General features: G+C 37.3%; 1 protein-coding gene across 9 annotated transcripts in view; it reads right to left on the reverse strand.

The window, feature by feature from the left end:
• Positions 1-20,910, reverse strand: part of LINGO2 (leucine rich repeat and Ig domain containing 2) — a 1,231,101-nt gene that overhangs the window by 1,004,986 nt on the left and 205,205 nt on the right. The window contains exon 1 of one of the 9 annotated variants that reach the window (XM_084795143.1): positions 575-593. The exons of the other annotated variants lie outside the window; for them this stretch is intronic. The gene's annotated coding sequence lies outside the window, so the exon portion shown is untranslated. Of the gene's footprint in view, positions 1-574; positions 594-20,910 lie in introns of those variants that run through there. 9 annotated transcript variants of the gene reach the window in all.

The raw sequence follows: 20,910 nt of genomic DNA on the forward strand, positions 1-20,910 counted from the left end.
TTTCCCAGGACTACCACTCGCCACTAATGACCCTTACTAAGCTGTCTCATACTGTAGTCCATGTACTGTGAGGGTACACCACAAATGACAAGAGGGGAAACAGATGGTGGCATGGGGGGACAGGAAAGGGAAACTCAGAGATAGTGAGCAAAACTTATTTTAGCTATAATAGTGATAGCCAAGGAAGAAAACCCAACTGAAGATAGTGTTAAGAATTCAGAGTAATCACTGCCTGGGAGGTGTAAGCAAAGCCAACATGTCAGGGGAAGGACATGTAGCAACCAACGTGTACTTCAGCATTTAGAGGCCTTAGTAGTGGAACATGGTGTAGTTGGTGGCTCTCACCTTCTACAGTTCAGTGTTGGAGGATATGGCCATCTTCCTGTCCATCCCTTCCCCACAGTGCCTACCCCTCCATCTACTTACACACCCGGCTCATCAGTCCATGGATTCCTACCATGTCATCAAAATTTGTTGACCTCATTCTACTTTGAATACCACTGAAATGAAAATGAGAATCAAACCACTGATGTGCATATCAAAGAGAAAAATGACAACAACAAAACCGTCTCACCTTAGAAAATAAGAAGTAAGCAAAATTCTTCTGAGTATAATACGGTGTTTCTTTTGTCTTTTCAGAAGAATACTATAGATAAAGGAGCTGGGAAAGAGATGAACTGAGTTGAGAACCAGGATGGAGTGAGGTATGGATGACTGGACGGGAATAGAACAATGGGACTGATTCAAAAGTGGGAGATAAATAAATAAGCAAAATGAGAAAAATAAAGGTGAGAAAATCATATGCCTGAATTGAAGGCAAAGATGGCCAAAAAGCCAAGGAATTAAGAATTTCAATCATTCACATCCATATTCTTTTCTTGCTCTTATTTTTCCTCTCCTGCCCTTAACTCAACCACTCCCCCACCCCTGACCCAGCCCCCATCCTCCCATCCCCCTCCCCCCACCACCCTGCCCTACCTCCGCGCCAGCCCCCTACCCCCTGTGCCAACAGTGAAGTCCAAGACTCTGGGTTAGTCAAGCCTAGCCATTCTGTTCTAATTGAGACTAGCAATAAAATTCCCGTGACTCTGTTCCAGGAGTTCCTGTCTTAGAGCAATTTTCAAGACCCAGAGAAAAGAATAAATGCCAGCTAGATATAGTGAAACATAAAAGACGTTTTGTATGTTAAGAGTTCATACTTTAATACATACCAAGCTGTAAAAGCTGCAGTTATGTGAGGGTAATAACCATGTGGGTAAATATAGTGTACTTCTCAAAGATCATAAAAGAAATATTCCTCCTAAGACAGTGTTAGTGCTAAATCCTGTTTGTAAGAACTGCATTTAAAAACTTTAATGATGATATTATGGTTTTAAGCATAAATATATTAGTTTTTCATAGTATCCAGACTGAAAAGTTTTCTCACAGTAAATGCACACTGTTTTTACTTTACTGGACCAACTTGTTATATATAGACCTTGATTAAAATCAAATATACCTTTAATTACAAATGAGAAATGCTTAGAACTAGCCTAAATGCTCAAGAGACTAGTTTAAATAGATTAGGTTAACTTTGTCACTTAGGTATTTATATTACTTTGTATATGAAGGTGGGCATGTATGTATATATGTGTTTTAGAATGAGGGAGCACATAAGAAGGAGTAATGATGGGGTGAGAGAAAGGAGAGAAAAGGACAAAGTGAGACATCCCAAAATTTTAGTTGTGCTAATTTATGAATGGTAGAGAGTTTTAAAATGTGTAATTAGCTTCTAAAAATAGTTTTATGATATTTCATTTTGTACTATCTGCATATATTATATTTATAAATAGGAAAATATTTTCTAAAAATATTTATGGAGCCATTTTTAAAATAGGATCCAAGAACATCACATCTGTTTTCTATATGCTGGAAATATCTTCTTGTAAAATCATGATTGCTGAATTATCACAACAGTCCATAGTTTTGGGACAAATTAGATAATTGGAATAAATTATTGCCTTAACACATCTTCATTTAATATTCACTAAGTGTCAACCATTACCAGTCTCCAGGCTCCCATAGACAGATGAAGTGTCATTCTGTCCTTAAGGAATAGCAAACACTGAAATAAAAAAATGTGGCAAAAAGAGAATGTTAGCTTAGATCTTTGGCTTAGAAGCATTCAGACACTGCTAATAGTATAAATGTGAGACTCTAAGGTCAGGTTTCAGATAATCTAGTAATTATTAATTCTCTAGAAGGCAATGCAAGCTAGCAATCATACTGTCTGCCGCCTCAGTGCAACGTTGCAAAAATGAAGCAATGCATCTTCAGGTGCCCAAGTGTGTCTCCCTTTCCTCACACTCTTTTCCTGGCACCGAGCTCCAAATTCCCTGCTCTCAGCAGATGCCTGAGGCCCACCTCAAACCCTTCTATGATTTGTAATTTATATGTTTGCAATACATTTTGTTGAAGACTTCATAGCCAGGGAATACCTGGCAAGTAATCCATAAATGACAACCTGATTATAGTTTGTGTGTTCATTAAAAAGGAATAAGTGGATCAAAGAACTCGTCTATATTCTTTCATTTGGGCTCAGGAGAAGATAAGATACATACTTAAACCACATTTATAATCCTAGATCCTCCTCCAAACCCAAGGGGCTTTTTATCATCTCGGTGCTAAATGTAGGCAAGAGACAGAAAACTGGCTTTCTGTAATGAAAAGTCTGGAAGTGGGAGCTATAAACAACAGCATGGAAAGCTCTCTGCTGAATTTACCCAGACTCCAGCCATCATCCTGGGTCGAGAAATCAATGGCATTGTGAAAACCATCCCCTGAACCTCAAGAGATACTTTGTTCTCTGTGCTTTGCTTTCCTATATGGTGCTCTTATTCCAGATCAATCTCTCTCCCCAGGCAGTGCTAATACGCTAACAGCTATAGAGGTCTCTTCTGTTCTAAAAACGAGCAGGATCAAAGCTGGCTCTGTGGAGGACTTAATACTTCTTCTGACTTCCTCCAAGATGCCTGATCTCCCTACTGTAACTTTTGATGCCACTTTGGAGTGTCTTTTCCAAGCTCATTAGGAGACATGACATACTTTAAGAGAAAAAATAGAGTTCATTAGGGAAAAGACTCCCCTCAAATCCATTTAGTTCAAGAGATGAATGGGTGCACAGCTTATTAAACACAGGCTAAAGATACCGCGGAAGCCGTTTATGTAAGAAAACATAGGTTTTATTTAAAATGTCAGTTCTGTAAAACTATAAGCTAAGTTTTACCCGGTGATAGAACCTTTTCCCTAATTTTTGTCTGTATCAAAATAGTCTTGTCTTCAGATAACCTTGAGTCAGCATTGCTGATAATCAGGTTGCTAAAAAGGAAAGTGGGCTATAAAAAACTGAGGATCTAGAAAGTTACTCAGGAAACAAGAGAAGCAGAAAATTGTGGTTCCAAAGACACAAGAGAAACTTATGTTACACAGATATGTCATATCAAAAGATTGTACGTACCAGCATTTGAGACAAGCCATGATTAACATTTTAGTCTATATGCAGATGCAAAGCACTTGAATTCTTTTTGTTTAATTTTAGATCATTGACAGAGCAATATAGAGCTGTCAGCTAGTGTACCAGACAGTGTAGTCCAGGACACTGATGAATGAAAATGATGACTCCCCCGTTATAAGTGACAACATGTTATATTTGTATGACACTAGCAGCCAGGAGCTCTGCTGCTTACTTCACATCTGTAATGTCGCATAATTTTCACAATGCCTTATTGAGAAGGATCATCGTCACACTTAAGCATATAAACAGCATAGACATATTATGTAACTGAACCCAGAGAAGAAAGCTTATGTAGTTAAGCTTGCATTACCCTAGGGTCTAAAAACCTGTCTCATATTTTCAGAGGGAAGCCTGTGGCTCAAAAACACTTCTATGTTCCTTTTAATAAGCTATATGTATGAAGGTAGGAAGCATCTAGGGAAAATGAAAATATTTCCAGTAGAACTGCAGAACATTCAGTGTTCAGTAACATTTTAAAGTATGTATGTATGATTGAGGATTCCAAGATGGTGGCAAGCGGTGTGGACCTTGTTTAGATGCCAGAGAAATCAAGGCAGAAAAGCTCCCCGCGCCACTACAGCGGGAGAAACCATAGTGTGCCAGGAACAAAATAGGGACAAACTTGTGCACCCTCAAACATGGAGAAAAAGCACGGACCCCCTGGGGAGCAGAGCATCCACAGCAGCAGCAGCAGCAGCAGCAGCGGGAGCTGCAGCTACAGCGACAGTACAGAGAAAGCGAAATAGGTGGCTGCTGTGGCGCCAGCAACACCAGCAGTGCTTGCTGAGGTAGGCCGCAGGGAATAAAACACCCAAAGTGGTGATTGGTGGGAGGGATTTCCCAGAGCAACAGCAGGAAGTGGCAAGCAACAGGGGCTGCAAGGGACTGTGAGCAGCAATGGTGGGTGACAAGGAGTGGACCAGAGCCTTGTTTCAGTGGAGGCCTATAACCAGCAGGGAGAAAGAGAAGGTTAGACTGCTGGACGGATCAATACACCAAAACAGAGGGGCCTGTCTACAGAGCAAAAGATTAACAAAACAGAAGTCACAGAGCATCTGACATCCAAAACACAAGTTCATTGTGTAGTGAATCCCTCAGAGGAGACAAGCAGCCAGAGGAGCCCTATAAAACCACGGAATCCAGGTGGCAGAGCTCAAACAAATGTAGATACAGGAAAGCAGAATCTGAGAACACAGTATAGGAAACAGCCCCCTATCAAAGGCACTCATCCCCAAGACCACCAGCTCAGAAAGCCCAAGCTTTGTAAGCAGGTGCCTAAAAGAAAGAATAAGAGGTCTAATGACAAAAATCAAGACATTATGACTCCACCAGAAAGCCCAGAAGCCAACAGATACCCTACCATGGCAGAGTCACAGGAAGATGACCTCAAAACCATGCTTGTACAGCTAATTGGGAACTATAAAGAGGAAATGAATAAATCCTTCCAAGAATTCAAGGATAGCACAAACAAACAAATAGAAGCCATCCGGGAGAAACAATAAACCACAATCAAATAGGTGAAGGAATTAAATAAAACAATGCAAGACATGAAAACAGAACTAGACAATATTAAAAAATCACAAATAGAGAAAAAAGTGAAATGGAACAATTAACAAAAGAAGCAAGAATCCAACAGACAAGTATAACTAACAGAATCCAACACATGGAAGAGAGAATCTCAGGTGCTGAAGATAGAATAAATTGATAAATCTCTCAAAGAGAATCTTAAAACAGAAAAATTAGTGACACAAAGCATCCAAGAAATAAAGGACACCATGAGAAGGGTAACCTCAGGATGATAGGAGTTGATGAAAAAGAAGGTGCAAAGTCCCAAGGACCAGGGATTGTCTTCAAGAAATAATACAAGAAAACTTCCCCAATCTACAGAAAGAGATACCCTTGAACATACAAGAGGCCTACAGAACACCAAATGTGCTAGACCAGAAAAGAAATTCATCCCAGCACATAATAATCAAAACACTAAACCTGCAGAATAAAGAAAAGATACTAAGGCTGCAAGAAAGAAAGGCAAAATAACATATAATGGTAGACCCATCAGAATTACACCTGACTTTTCAACAGAAAGTATGAAAGTCAGGAGCCTGGACTGAGGTTATCCAGACTCTAAGAGACCACAGATGCAAACCTAGGCTACTATATCCAGTAAAACTTTCAATCAACAAAAATGGAGAAAACAAGATATTCAGCGACAAAACCAAATGTAAACAGTATCTAAACACCAACCCCGCTCTACAAAAATAGTAGAAGGAAAACGTCATCAAAACGAGAGCAGCCACAGCCAAGAAAATGCAGTATACAGATAATCACACATCAGCAGAACCAAAATAGACACTGCCACACACAATCACCACTAACTTCACCTTAAAAGGATCCAATAACCATTGGTGCATACTATCTGTCAACATCAATTGCTTAAACTCCCCAGTAAAAAGCTACAGGCTAACAAAATGGATGCAAAAACAAGATCCTTCAATACATTCAAGAAACACGTCTCATCAAAAAAGGTAGACATTACCTGAGAATAAAGGGCTGGAAAAAAATTTCAAGCAAATGGTCTCAGAAAACAAGCTGGAGTAGCCATTTTAATATCTGACAAAATAGGCTTTCAATTAAATTTGATCAAGAAAGATAGAGAAGGACACCTTGTCCTAATCAAAGGAAAAAGCCACCAAGAGGACATCATCATCCTAAGTATCTATGCCCCAAATATTAGGGCACCTGCATTTGTAAAAGAAATACTTTTAAAGTTTAAATCATTCATTGATCCCAACACAATAATAGTGGAAGACCTTCACACCCCACTATCACCAATGGACAGATCCTCAAGGAAGAAATTAAATAGAGAAATAATCAAGCAAACAGAGGTCATGAATCAAATGGACCTAACAGACATTCACAGAGCTATTTATCCAAATAGAAAAGATTATACTTTCTTCTCTGCACCACATGGAACCTTCTCCAAAATAGACCATATAATTGGTCACAAAACAAGCCTCAATAGATAAAAAAAATTTAAATAATCCCTTGCATCCTATCAGACCACCATGGCATAAAGCTGAGCATCAACAACAATCGAAATAACAAAAAGCCTACGAACACATGAAAACTGAACAATCTTCTACTCAATGACAACTGGGTCAGGGATGAAATAAAGAGAGAAATCAAAGACTTCCTAGAGTCTAATGAAAATGAAGGCACAACGTATCCAAATCTTTAGGACACAATGAAAGCAGTGCTAAGAGGAAAATTCATAGCACTAGGTGCCTTCACAAAGAAACTGGAGACATCGCATATAAGCAACTTAATGGAACACCTGAAAACTCTTGAAAAAAAAAAAAAAGAAGCCAACTCACCCAAGAGGAGTAGATGGCTGGAAATAATCAAACTCAACACTGAAATTAATAAGGTAGAAACAAAGAAAACAATACAAAAAAATCAACGAAACTAAGAGCTGATTCTTTGAGAAAATCAACAAGATAGACAAACCCTTACCCAAATTCACTAAAAGGCAAAGGGAGAGTTCACAAATTAACAAAATCAGAAATAGAAAGGGAGAAATAACAACAGATACTGAGGAAATCCAAAGAATCAGTAGGTATTACTTCAAAAGCTTATACGCCCTGGATGACTCTGTTGCTTTTACTCATCAGAGTTGGACAGCTTCCTGGACAAAGTTGTAGAAAATTTCTAATCCAATTTGGACCACCATTTCAATCTCCTACTAAGCCTAGAATCTCACAACATTTAGAAACTGAACCACAAATGCAATCACTAGATGGCTTACCCATTCCCTCCAATTTTGGGGGGCCTACTCTAAGGTATTATTTGCCCCAATTGAACCTGAAGAAACCTTAAGAGAACGATGCCCCATTCCCTCAAAGAGGGGGTTGTATAGGTTGCTGTTTGCTCACTTGATCTACAAATGCTTATTCTCATTGAGAGGTGGTTATAAGTCATTATTGGTCTTATACAGAGAAAAAATTAGGGGAAATGCAGGAACGTCTTTCTCTGCCTTTATGTTACATATGTAGGCAAGGAGATGGGAGCTGAAAAGAAAGAAAGGGAGATTTAGGAACATAGAAGGAGGACAGAACAAAAGCTAGATGATTGGACCTACTCCTTAATTCAAGGCTTTAATTGTTACTTATAATGAAGGTTATGTCTAAGTCATGGCTATAGAGTTTAGTATATTGATAAAAATCATGGACATGTCAAATACTGGCAGATATTAACACAAGAATATATAACCTAAGTCTAACAGATAGATATGACTCTACCAATACATGAGGTAAAATAGTTGAATAAAGTCTTCAAAAGCCTCAGAGACACACAGAATATGGCATTTAAAGATATTCTTACAATCCTAAATTTCTTCAACAAGACAAGTTAACTCCTGACAACACTCAGTCGACCTCAAAGAAGATGATGAATATCAAAGAGCCTCCTTATGAACATGGCTTCAAAGGTGGCAAAATAACCACTGGGCAAAATGTCCTCCTTCCTGCCCCAAACAGAATCTGCCTAAAAACGGGGCTACTTAGAGGCAGGCAGAGTGGACTGCTGCACTCTGCCAAGTCAGGGTAAGCAAGTCCTTAATAGTTCCTGCCTTGCAATCAAGTCTGGCAGAGATATTAGACCAGAAAGCTGAAGATGAGGCTCCAATGCTATAAAGTGATTTGGGTGACTGGTCAGGCAGTAAACTGTCTCAAGCCAATTTATATATTTTGCAAGCTGCTAACCTACACTGCTGGTTCACTCAGGAATTTAAGTTTTATTCCTTCTCAAGTCTCTGAGGGGCATTGAATACAAGAGAGTATAGTCTTACAACCAAGCTTAGTTGGTTAGGGGACAAGAGCATTATAGATCAAGATAAAGAATTTAAGCTATTAGAGTTGAGCTAGGATAAATATTGAATCTTATTCGGAAATCTAGATCCAAAAAGACAGGAAAAAAACTTATTTCAAATGAGACGAGTGCAGATGGCATAGTCAATACGAATGTAACATGTATAGAACTCATTATTCTCATGATTGTCACATGTTTCTCCCTGCTGTATGTAGTTTGTCTTATACATGTATAATAAATAAATAAATAAATATTTTATTAATTTAAATAAATAAATAAATATATAAATAGAATATGTACAATTTATAAAATAGTAAACTGAGACCACCCAATTATCTTTATTAGAACTAAATTGCCATTTGTATATGAAAATAGTTAATGACAGCAAAAATGCATATGAGCCTAAGTATATGTTGTTCTCAGATTTTATTTGAAAATTCCAATATTCAATATAAAAAATTTAGAAATAAAAGGATTTTGGCTCAGACAAATGGAAAGTGAACAGTAAAATTCATATGTAAAAATTATGTGAAGATTTTTTAAGTGCAAGTAATAACACCAAAAACAATAAGAGTGGGAACCATATCTTTTTTGCTGACTTTCCAATGAAGGGACAAATGCATTCTCGTTCCTAACCACTATAAGTTCTGGCAATCAGAAGTATGGTTGGAACATGATTTGCTGGAAACATAAGCTCTCTAAATGAAATCATTTCATTATTACTACATATTATTTACAGTCCTTTAACATTTATAAATACTACTTAAAGGGAGTTACCTCAGGAACAACAAACACATAAATTATCCTTTCTAATTTATCTGAGTTAATAAGTAAAAACTAGGCACTTTCTTAAATACTTCAGGACCACTTTTATTAAATTTTCATCAAAATATTGATAACATTTATGAAACTTTCATGAAAAATGGAGGTAATATTTAGGTTATCTTGATTAAATAGTGACTGCAGAAAAATACAAGAGAATAAAAACAAATATATTTATTTTGTAGAATAATCCAGAGGCCTACATTTCTCCTTCAAATTTAAGAGGGAAAATTTTTAAGTGTCTTTTTCTTTAAGCAGGGTGTTTGTTTACACAAGAGTTAAAAAGCCCCAAAGCAAATTTGCATGGCAAGTCTTATCCACTGAGTGTCTACATGAGTTCAACCCTCTAAAAAATGGTGCCATAAGTCATATGTGGAAAGAAGGGCATCTCCTTTTGGTAGTTTTTATAAAACATAGCCAGAACCAGTTGATTGGAAAAGTCCCTCAGACCTCTTGACACAGAAGCTGAGCATAAAAAGATATTATCTCCACAGTTATTATGGAATATGCTTATGCTGTGAAGTTAAGATGTCAAATAAAATTACCAGACCATAAAAACAAGAATTAGAAGTTAATAACAGCAAAGGACAGGAAGCACTGTGAGAAGGAAGATTCTGTGGCCTGCGCAGGACTGCAGTTCAGGCCCAGAGGATCCCACCTTGATCTCCAGCACCATTCTTGTGAACATTGTCAGGTAGGCAGGAGAATTGTCTGCCAGGAAGCAGCATTTGACCGAGTAGCCCCCAAGAATGTATTATATATTAACATTCACTGTCACTGTGGCAAGCAGTTTATATGGGGTGCATTGAATGGCTATGTGTGCTAGTAACTTAAATTACATAAATAGCAGACGGGATTGAAAATCTCAGAGCCTAGGCAATGAAAAGGCTCAATGGGTAAAAGTATCTAAGTTTAGTTGTTGAAATCCATATGGTAAGAAGAGAAAATTGACCTGCAAAGTGTCTTCTGACCTCCACATGTGTGCAATAACATTTGTGCATATACAACTATACACCCATCCGGGGACAGGTACACACATAGACTAATAATATAAGCTTTGCATATCTTGTAGATTATAACATTGATGATGTTTTTATTGTTATTTGTTTTCGAGTACATCACATTGCTTTCCCCCAAGAACCGCTTTCAATGTCAGACAAAAATCTTAAATCTAGTCATAAATATAGTTATTTCAAAAACAAAAGAAGTGGAATGCAATGTTTTATTTACTGTCGAGAAGATATGTTTTGATTGATACCCTCTTACTGGTTCACTATATCATGTCTTTGACTAATCTTAAGAAATGGCATACCCAAGACAGGCTGATTGCTTGGCATACTTTTGATTGGAATTATTCTTACACATTTTACCCAGCTTTGAAAAGTAGAATGAAGAAAGGTTGAGTCTGTATCAAAAAGTCTATTCTCGGCTACCTGTGGGCAAATTGCCTTAAATACTAAATACTTTATGAAAGAAACATTCTAGTGCAGGGCAGTTTGCAAAACCAGAGTGAGGCTGTGTTCCCAGATGCCTCTCTTAGAGTTGGCTTGTAGGATTTGAAGCCCTAATTTTACAAAGTTGAGGGCTTAGCCTTGCTTTTATATCTAACAAAGTTACCAAATAAAAATTTTTATTAGCTTAGGAAAAGTGTATAAAATAGAGTCCAAAAATGTTAACTAAAGTACTCCTGAAAGGCAACCTCAGTGGTTGAGTCGAGAAACTAAACTACACTATTACCTAGCCCGGAACCACTTGGTAAGTGATCAGGCAAAATGGAAAACCAAAGCTGATTGTTTTGTTTCAAAGAAAAGAATCCTTGTTTCAGTCATAGAAGTTCACTTAAGAACAATAAAACTGAGTGGAACCTAAAGATCACTTTCAAAAGTCTCAGTAAGAATACTTTATCTAAATTCCAAAATTATTCTGAGCACATATTAATGTGCTTTATGCAAATGCTATTGCATATGCTACTAAAATTGTCTGATCCATATTTGACCCCCTCCCCTTGGTGGGGAGGCCTGATGGCACTCAAAGAAAGAATAAGCAGGCTACCAAGATGAGACTTGATAGCATATGGGGGAGGAGGTCCATCTCAGTCATAGACCTAGTGGATGGGAATAGGGCGAAAGTGGGAGGTAGGGAGGAATGGGAGGATACCTGTGATGGGATAATAACTGAGTTGTAATCTGAATAAATTAACAAAATAAGAAAGAAAGAAAGAAACCAGAAAAAATAATAAAGCTCTCTGGCCTCTTGCACATTTTTAAGAGAAGTGTTTTACCTACATTTAATGTGTATTAAAATGTAGTTTTAATAGTATATGCAATAGCCATATATCCCTTGTTACAGAGCTCAGATGTCTATGATGCCATTACAAGGGGCTAAGATACAAACATGGTAATCTCAGAGCAGTCCTTCGGGGCTCCACGTTATGCAGGAATTTTAAAAGTGTTTCTTAGCGAAGTGGAAATCTCATCACAGCAAATCAGTATTTCCTTGTCTCTCTCATGTACAGACTATCAGCTATGTAAAGGTGAAGAACAGGGATACCTTCCCTGCCCTGTACGCACAGCGCGGCCTCTGGCACATCAGGAGATGAGTCATAATGCTTTTTGGAGGAATCCGTCTCACTGTCTCTGTTCAGATATATTACAGGTGTTGGATCCAAGTTCAGAAGTCCACTTCAGCTTCAAGACTTCATGTCTTCACGACGACACACTTTCTCATTCATAATAAAAAACATGCTTACCAAAGTAATGTACATCAGATGTTTTAAGTTGATAATGCCATGCTGTGTTAGCAGGTAAATAGAACATTAATTTAAGAAATTATGACTATATGTACTGCCTTTATGCTTCCTGAAATGTGGAATGTAGTTTTGATGGGTAAAGCATGATTTTAATACAACTGATGGTATTGTAGAAAGGAAGACAAACTTGGGCACAGAACCTAGCTCTTTATTGCATCAAACAACAACGCAGTGTGATGAACTTGCAGTCCCATGGATAAGAACCACTTTTTATGAGTATTTGTGCAAAGACTCAGATTAAAAAGTATGCATGACCACATGAGGACAAACATTCCCACTTACTAATGCAATGAAGGGTGAGTGCTGCGTGGTTTTACACTTCAGTAAGCAAAGATTAAAAATCTGGGCTGAAGAGATTGCTCAGTATGCAAGAGTAACAGCTGTGTAAGCATGAGTACATGTGTTCAGACTCCAGTATCAATACAAGAAGCTGCCTATGGTCTACCCGTGACACAGTTGTTCTGGGGTACAGAAACACTAGGATCCTTCCATGCTACATGGCAACCTAGTTCCAGATTCAGAGAGAGCACTTGCCTCATGTGAATAGGGTGAAGATTAACAGAGAAGGATACTTCGTATCCATTTCTGGCCTTTCTGAACACAGGTGGGCACACACATCCACATGTGCATATAGCACATACTGATAGACACAATCATCCACACTTTCACGGATACAGAAAACAAAAAGAAAACAAACATTTGAAGATCAGAGCAGGAAAATGAAACTGGCAGATTAAAATATTTTAGAGATTTTCGTGAAGGCATCAGAATTTTATAGAAAGTTGTTATATGTTTTACTGAGCTTCAAACAACATTTAAGAAGTTGTCCAGGGCTCGTGCGAAGCCCAGGGCAGAAGTTGGGGGTGGACGGAGCAAAAGGTAATGTTTCAAAGGTTAAAAGATGTGAGAGGACTTGACTTTGATCCAAGATTGTAGAGAACCTATGGATGGTTTTTATGGGTTTTTAAATGGAAAGAGATGACACTGTGTAGAATTATTGCATTACAGATGTTTCAGTTGGGGTTGGACACCCCATGGTCACTTATTGTCTGCACTTTGAATTGTTGTGGACCTATGTGGTGGTCTCTATCTCATGCTGCAAAGAGTTCTTTGATGAGGGATGAGAGCTACACCTGTCTGTGGATATAAGGCTACATATCTAGAATTCAATTAAAAACCACATTGATTTAGGAAATGGAAGTAACATGTTCTTCTCTATGGTCTACGACATGATAAGCCATGGTTAGTTTCCTAAGTTTGCAGAATCACATATGGTCTCTTTCAGTTGAGCAGTCATTACATTCAATTAGGCAGTTGTTGATGACTCCCAAGATATAAGTGACCCTAGATCATCATTGGAGACATCTTTCCTGACAGGTCACTCTTGTGGTTGACAGGCTTTATATCTGGGTAGAACCTTGGTCTGAACATCTAAGATCAAGGAAAACATTGAAAACAAATGCTGGCAAGGGTGCCAGGAAAGGAAGACCCTTATTCACTACTGATGATATTATAAACCAATTCATCTACCATGGAAAGAAATGTGGACATTTTCTCAAAAGTTAAAATTAGATATCCCATTTGAGGTAACTACATTACTTCATGATATCTACCCAAAAAGACAGGGCATTCTTATATACAAATCTTTGTTTTTCTAGTTCATCACTGTTCTAGCCACACTAGCCCGGAAATGATAAAAACCTAGATATGCTTTAACTGATGAATGGATAAGGAGAATGCAGAACTTATACAGAGTTGGATTTTGTCCAGCTGTAGGGACAATTGAAATTCTGAAGCCTACAGGTAAATGGATAGAATGAAAAAATAACCATTGAGATGTAGCAAGAATAAATTAATAAAAAAAAATAAAAAATAAATAAAAAAATAAAAAATCAGATTTCATATATTAAAAAAAAAAAACAAACCAGCATGCTAAAAACAGGGGGAAAATTACCCTGAGTGACATGAGCCAGACTTAGGAAGACAAATGCTGTGTATTCTCTTGTACGTATAGAGCTCTATCTGTGAATATATAAACCTGGAGTAAACACAGAAGCTAGTAATACGGAAAGGAACAATGGGAGGGTGGTGAAGGAGGTCTAGAGAGAGGGATAATAAGACACAAAAGGAGTGGCAGAGGAAAGAAGAAAGATGGCAGAAAGGATTCTAACTGGGGAGGGAATACAGAGAGCAATACAGAGGAAAAGTGATGAATTGCATGACAAAAAAAATAAGGATGCTTACAAGTTAACTAACATAAATTTAAATGGAGTTGCTCCCCTCAAGACCTGTAAACCATTTAACAAATACTCTGTCATGCACGGGAAACTTTCCTTTGTGATACTTCTCAGAGGAGTCCAAGAGACTCCCAAAACAATGGTAGGCTATTACCATTGCCTTTTCTTGCATCACAGAACTTATGGTGTGACCCTATAGCTCAAAATAATATCCATTTTTGATAAAGAACATGCAAGTCTCCTCTCTGAGGATTGTCTCTTACAGCACCAGGAGATGTTTTGTAAACTTCCCTGGAGGGAAGGCAATCAATATTATTTTAAATTTTAATATAATAAAATGCAGATAAGATTGAGTGATATCTCTATCACCAGGCAGATAAAGGACAACAGATTAAGTGTTGAAATTGTTTTCCAATGGATTTAGGCATCAGATGTTTTTTGGCTGCATGTCTTGCTATGTTATAGATGGCTTGGTTACTTCAATGGGTCACATGAGATAAGTGTTTTTAGTTTCTCCAAATTTAAATACATGGATGTGATCAACATTCTATGATGAGAGTCTGTGAAAGCTATATGACTCACATACTAAGACTTCCTTTCTTTTTGCAGAAGGATTGAAGAAAAGTCACATCAAGGGAGTCACATAACTAGAGTTGATGGGAGATATTGAGTTCTCAGCTAACACTGTAGTTCACACAAAAGAAAGGAAAAGAAAATCCCCAGGAGCAGTAGAGAAAACAAGTCTTCTATATCTGGGCTAATGGAAAGATAATGCCCTCCAATTATTACATTCAACTCCATTAAAGCAAAAATTTGCACTGACCTCAGAACCTCAGGAAGTGACTCAGATGATTACTTGAAAAGAAAAAAAATCCTGAAATAAGAATGAATTTCCAAGATTACTTTTGAACTACCTAGAATTTTATAGAAAAGTAGACTACTGGTTTGAAAACTTCTGGCCAGTGCTCCAGGATATTGATTATGAGAAGGCATTCCCAATGCTTTTATTGATGGTGTCTGTAGAGCGAAGCTGTTGACTTTTGCAATACCTATGATTTTACCATACAGAATATGATATTTGGCAATCTATCACTGTTTGGTTCTAATGATGCTTTAGATCCAGTGAAGAACTCCAGTAGTAAACCTTTGTTTAGACTGGCTAAAACTGTCGCTCTAGGAACTCATTTTCCCCACAGAATGATACACACTGATAATCTAGAGACAGAGAGCATCCTGCAATTTCAGAAGTATTAACAAAGAATACTTGAACACTTATTGTAAGTAACTGGGCCATCACATTTAAAATAACTGATATTTCCCCAGACATAAATATATCATGTAAATACCTACACATCTTCAGCATTTTCCATGACAACTATGGTGCATACTAGGTAATTGTTATTGGGCTCAGTTTGGCTCAATTTTTCAATTGTCTTTCTTTCCAGGGCATATAAAGTTTGTCAAATAATGATGTAAGATGTATTTACCTCATTATCACCTCATACGTTTTAAGTCCCTCTTTGTAAGTCTGGATTCCATGACTAGAGGATTACATATTAAATTTGTATCTTAGTAGTAGCAGGTTTTAGGCAGTATTAAAGGCCAAATAGATGCTTTTCTAGCATTCATTGAACAAATGCTTCTTGTGATACCTTTCAGAGTTCATAAACTACTTTTTCCTTAAAATATAAAAGTCTCAATTTAAGACTGCAGCCTCCGTGATACGTTTTTCTTTACTGCTATGGTAAACATTATTGCTATACCATGTCAGAGGCAATAAAGGTTTAGCTCCTTCAATTTCATATTGTGATTTGGAGCACATTGGATTCCAAACTCTGGACTTGGGAAGTTTGTGACAATTGGCACAGATAAATAGGTATGGCCATCACCTGAGTAAGTAAACACACTCAGCCTCTCACAGCAACAGATTCTCAGATGCAGCAGGCTGAAATGGCTCCCATTTCCAGCAGCACTTACCAGACATAATGTACATTTTGTGATAAGAAGACGGCATCACGGTAAATTGCCGACAATGTTATCTATGGAGAAACTATTTCACAACACTGTTAGGATTGCATCAGTTATGTAAGATATTGACATTCAGTCATAAAAATGCTGATCTCTCTGAAAACCAAAACCAAATGTGGCTTGCATCTCAAAAAAAAACAAAAAACAAAAACAAAACCCTCAGAAAGAAAGAGTTTCTTTGCCAGTCTGCATTTTATGATGCTAAGATTTTGAGAAATAAAAGAAATGGAAGACTCAATCAATTCTTATTAACCAGCATACAAAAATATATGGGAGACACACTGGCATATGGTATGATTTAGTCACAAAAATTTGGGCAAAGTCTAGTAGTAACATAATTTTTTAGAAGAAAATTATCAGAGTGGTGTGGTATTTTATCATTTCATTTTCTAAGTGCAAAACATAAATATGGTAAGACTGAAAAAATTCATTATAGGTTTATTTACCATTTTTTCATTAGAATTTCTTTAATTTATGTCAATAATTTATCATATCACATTAACAATATTCCAAATCTCATATACACAGAGCAGAACAAATTACCAAATACACATGGCATTCTGGGACAACTTTCCAAGCAATAATTTAGCTACAAAACATATCCCAGGAATTGATACAGGATAACGAGACTTTGACTTTATAGCACATCTAGTGAATGGTTTGCATCATGTTTTGGCCCCTTTCTACCCTTTCTCATGTAAGACACTCTATGTGTTAATATTTATCTTTTATGATAGGAGTAGTTATATCAAAACTAAGAAAGAAGAGGTTATGAAGTTAGAAAGAAGATCAGTGACACTGAAGAGCTGAAGAGGGGAAACGGGGAGATGACGATGTAGAATCAATACTCATATGAAGTTCTCAAAAAATAAAATCAATTAAAACTACAGTCTGTTTTACCACCTTTAAGAGATTTCTCAATTCGCTAAACAGCTGTGTTTTAACTGGTATGTAGTAAGTGTGTTCACTGTGTTTAAGCTGTTCTGTTTCAAAGCAGCACATTTTTTTAAATTAAAAATTTTTTAATTTGTTCACTTGTAATCCCTTCCCTCGTCGCCATCTCTGGTCCCTGCCTCTTTTATACCCCCTCCATCTCTCCTCTAGCCCTCAGAAAGGGTAGCCCTCTCCTTTAACACCTGACTGCAGCGTACCAAGTCTCATCTGGACTGCCTGTGTCCTCTTCCTTTGTGGCTTGGAAAGGCTGACCAGCAAGGGAGGAGTGATCAACATGTGGATATCAGAGTCCATGTCACAAGTAGTCTCTACTTCCCATACTATGGGACCAACAAGGAGACTGTTCTGCCTATCTACTACATCTGAGCAGAGGGTCTCGGTCTTCCCCAAGCGTGTTCTTTGGTTAGTGCATCTGTCTCTGTAGCATCCCCACTGCCTCTGCTGGGATTTTTTTGGCACTATTGGTCTCTTTGCAGAGCTCCTAATCCCTTCCATGTCCTTCCAATCCCCATGTCTTCCATAAAAGCATAACAGTATTTTTAAAAATAATTTATTCAGATTATGTCCTGATTTTTATCCTCTCACTTGAATCCCCCGTTCCCTCCCTCCTCCCTCCCTCCCTCTTTTTCCCTATTTCCCTCCCCAAGACCATAGACAGATGGGGAACCTCCTCCCCCACCATATGACCACAGCTGATCAGGTCTCATCCAGATTGTGTATGGCAAAGAACACTCTCAACAGAACAAAGCGACAGCCTACAGACTGCAAAAAGATCTTCACAATCCTATGCCTGACAAAGGGCTAATATCCAAAATACATAAAGAACTCAGAATTAAACACCACCAAGCCTAATAGCTTAAGTAAGAAATGGGGCTCAGAGCTAAACAGAGACTTCTCAACAGAGGAATATTGAATGGATGAGAAGCACTTAAAGAAATATTCAATGTCTTTAGTCATCAGAGGAATGCAAATCAAAACTACTCTGAGATTCCATATTATACCCACCAGAATGGCTAAGATCATAGCAGTAATTTTTATATATTCATTATAGTTTCCTTTCTAATAACAGGGCATTGTATTTAATATAGTTAGGATAATGATTACTAAATATTTGGATACCGCTAAATCAAAGTTTAAATTCGGTGAAACTTGTATGAATATATCTCTCTACACATATATAAAACACCAACTTAGGGTGCAGTTTTATTAAACTTACAAAGTTTAATAAAGTTTAATCTGGTCTTAATATAATTGGGCCAATAACATCTTAACTTGGAGGATTTTACTTTCCAGCATCAAAATGTTTTTAGTGACATTTTGAGCCGGTTTCATGCCCAGTGCTAAAAATCTGACAGTCTCTCCACTAGAGTGGTATTTTTGGCTCAGAAGAACAAATGACATGGCTGTCTTAAAACTGAAAATATCTGGATTCCAAAGCTGGCAGACCTCTTACCATGAACACAGGGCTAAAAAAGTAGACAAGCAGACTGACTGCACTTAGCTATGGCAGAAGCCTACATCTCTTTTGTCATATTGATGTGAAATGCAATGCTAATTAGCCTATGGCAACCTAATTTTTAGTATTTACATAAGATACATTATAAGGAAAAATACTTTGTAAATAAAGACTATCAAACCCCAATCCCCGAATCCCCAAGACGTTACATGTTGACTGTATTGGATTGTCAAACATTGGAATGGAGATTAAGATGAATATGAAATTCACTGTTTTGGTAGTCTTGCATTCATTTTTTTTTCTGCAGTGGAATGGGAATAATTAAAGCAGAAAACAGTACTTTAGGGCCTCGATTAACGGAAACCCAATAGCAATGCATTACAAACATTTCCTAGGGTTCTCTGTGATTGCTACAAGGTATATCATAGTTCTCACCGGAGTCCTGCATCTTCTACCAAGTCAACACTTGTGGGACCTTTGGGAGACAACCTAATTAAGTCAGAGTTTCCTCATTTTATAAAATAAAAATAATGCCGTAGAGATTCTGGACAGGAAAATGAGATAAAATACAATAAGTAATTTGTACAGTGCCTCACATACACTAAGTGCTCAGTAGCACAGAAGGTGTTTTGCATCCCTTAAAACTTGGTAGAAATAAATGGAGATGTTGACTACAATAGAGTTAATCACTGGCAGCTTTTGCTTCCACAAAGCTCTTCTTATCTCACCAGTGCCGAGGATTCTAACCACACCTTAGAACACAAAAGAACTCAAACATGGTAACAGACTGGACAGAATGACTCTTCCATTTCACTCTCAGAAATCTCACATCCCATTGGTGGGGAGTCCTGGCCTAGTGGCACACAGAGGGGAAGCAGGCTATCCTGATGAGACCTGATTGGCTGTGGTCAATCAGTCGGGGAGGAGGTCCCCTTCTGTCAGGGTTTAGAGGAAGGAGGAGATAGGATAAAAGAGGGAGGGGTGGGAACTGGAATATACAAGTGAGAGGATAACAATCAGGATGTAATTTGAATAAATTGTAATACAAATAGAAAAAAAATCTGCTTCCCTACACAGATATTTTAAAGAATTAGAACAAGTTGCGTTTTTCTTTTTGACATTGAAAAAAAAAAAAAGCTCTTCTCATCTTTGCACAACTATACAGTGACATGCTGATTATATTCTTTTGATTTCCAGCATAATGTAAACCTACTTAATCAAAATGATTAATCTACAATGGACATATAATAGTGTCTAGAATTCCAAATAAGTAGAATGCAAAAACGTAAGTCTTAGCAGGACTCCTCGTTATTTTTCTCATCTACTCTGAATTCGTCTTCCTTTTTTACTAATCCACTCTTAAATTTGTCTTTGATTCCTTCTTATCTTAGTGTCTGCTTTTCCATTTTCTTATGCCATATGGCAAAAATGATGGTGTCCTTAGCTCTATATGTTTAACATAAGAGCAAATGTATAAAAGGACAGTATTATGCCTGGCAATTATTATAACTCCATATTGAGCGGCAAAACTTTCCTGATTCTCTCTACTCTACTATAGGACAGAGTTCAAAGAAATCATTCCCATGATTAGAGGATAATACAGCGAGGCTTATTTCTGCAGAGAAAACAGAACTACTGGAAATGGGTATTTCTTAATATTTTACTAAAGTTACACAACAATCACCCGGATTTGTCCTAGTCCAAAATATATTTTTTGTCTTAGTTATTTTTTAATTTTTTCCCTTTTTTTTCTTAATATTTTTTAGTTTTTTACATATACATTTATATTATTGTACATATAAGGATTAACACTGTTGCTGTGGGAAACAAAATATTCCCTAAACATAGTATTCCCCCAAATAAAAGCAGTAAGAAAATATAATTCTGTTCATGGCAAAGCCATACCATTTTAAAAACTCTTATTTCTTGCTGTGGTACATATGTGGTAAGAATAAAAGAAATTCAGAGAACATTAAACTGAGATAGCTTTGGATAAAAATAAATATTCTTCTTGTCACACTATGTATCCACCTTCCTAAATAATATTTCACTGAATTGTGCTGGCAAGAACTCATCTTGTTTATTGAGTTTCTACTAAGTGCAAAGCATAGAACTTAAGGCATGGAGAGTACAGAGAATATCGGCTGATGAAGTGATAATGATGAGTAAGTAAGGACTCTGCACT

Source organism: Acomys minous, assembly GCF_964271855.1.
Source record: "Acomys minous genome assembly, chromosome: 1".
NCBI classification, from domain to species: Eukaryota; Metazoa; Chordata; class Mammalia; order Rodentia; family Muridae; genus Acomys; species Acomys minous.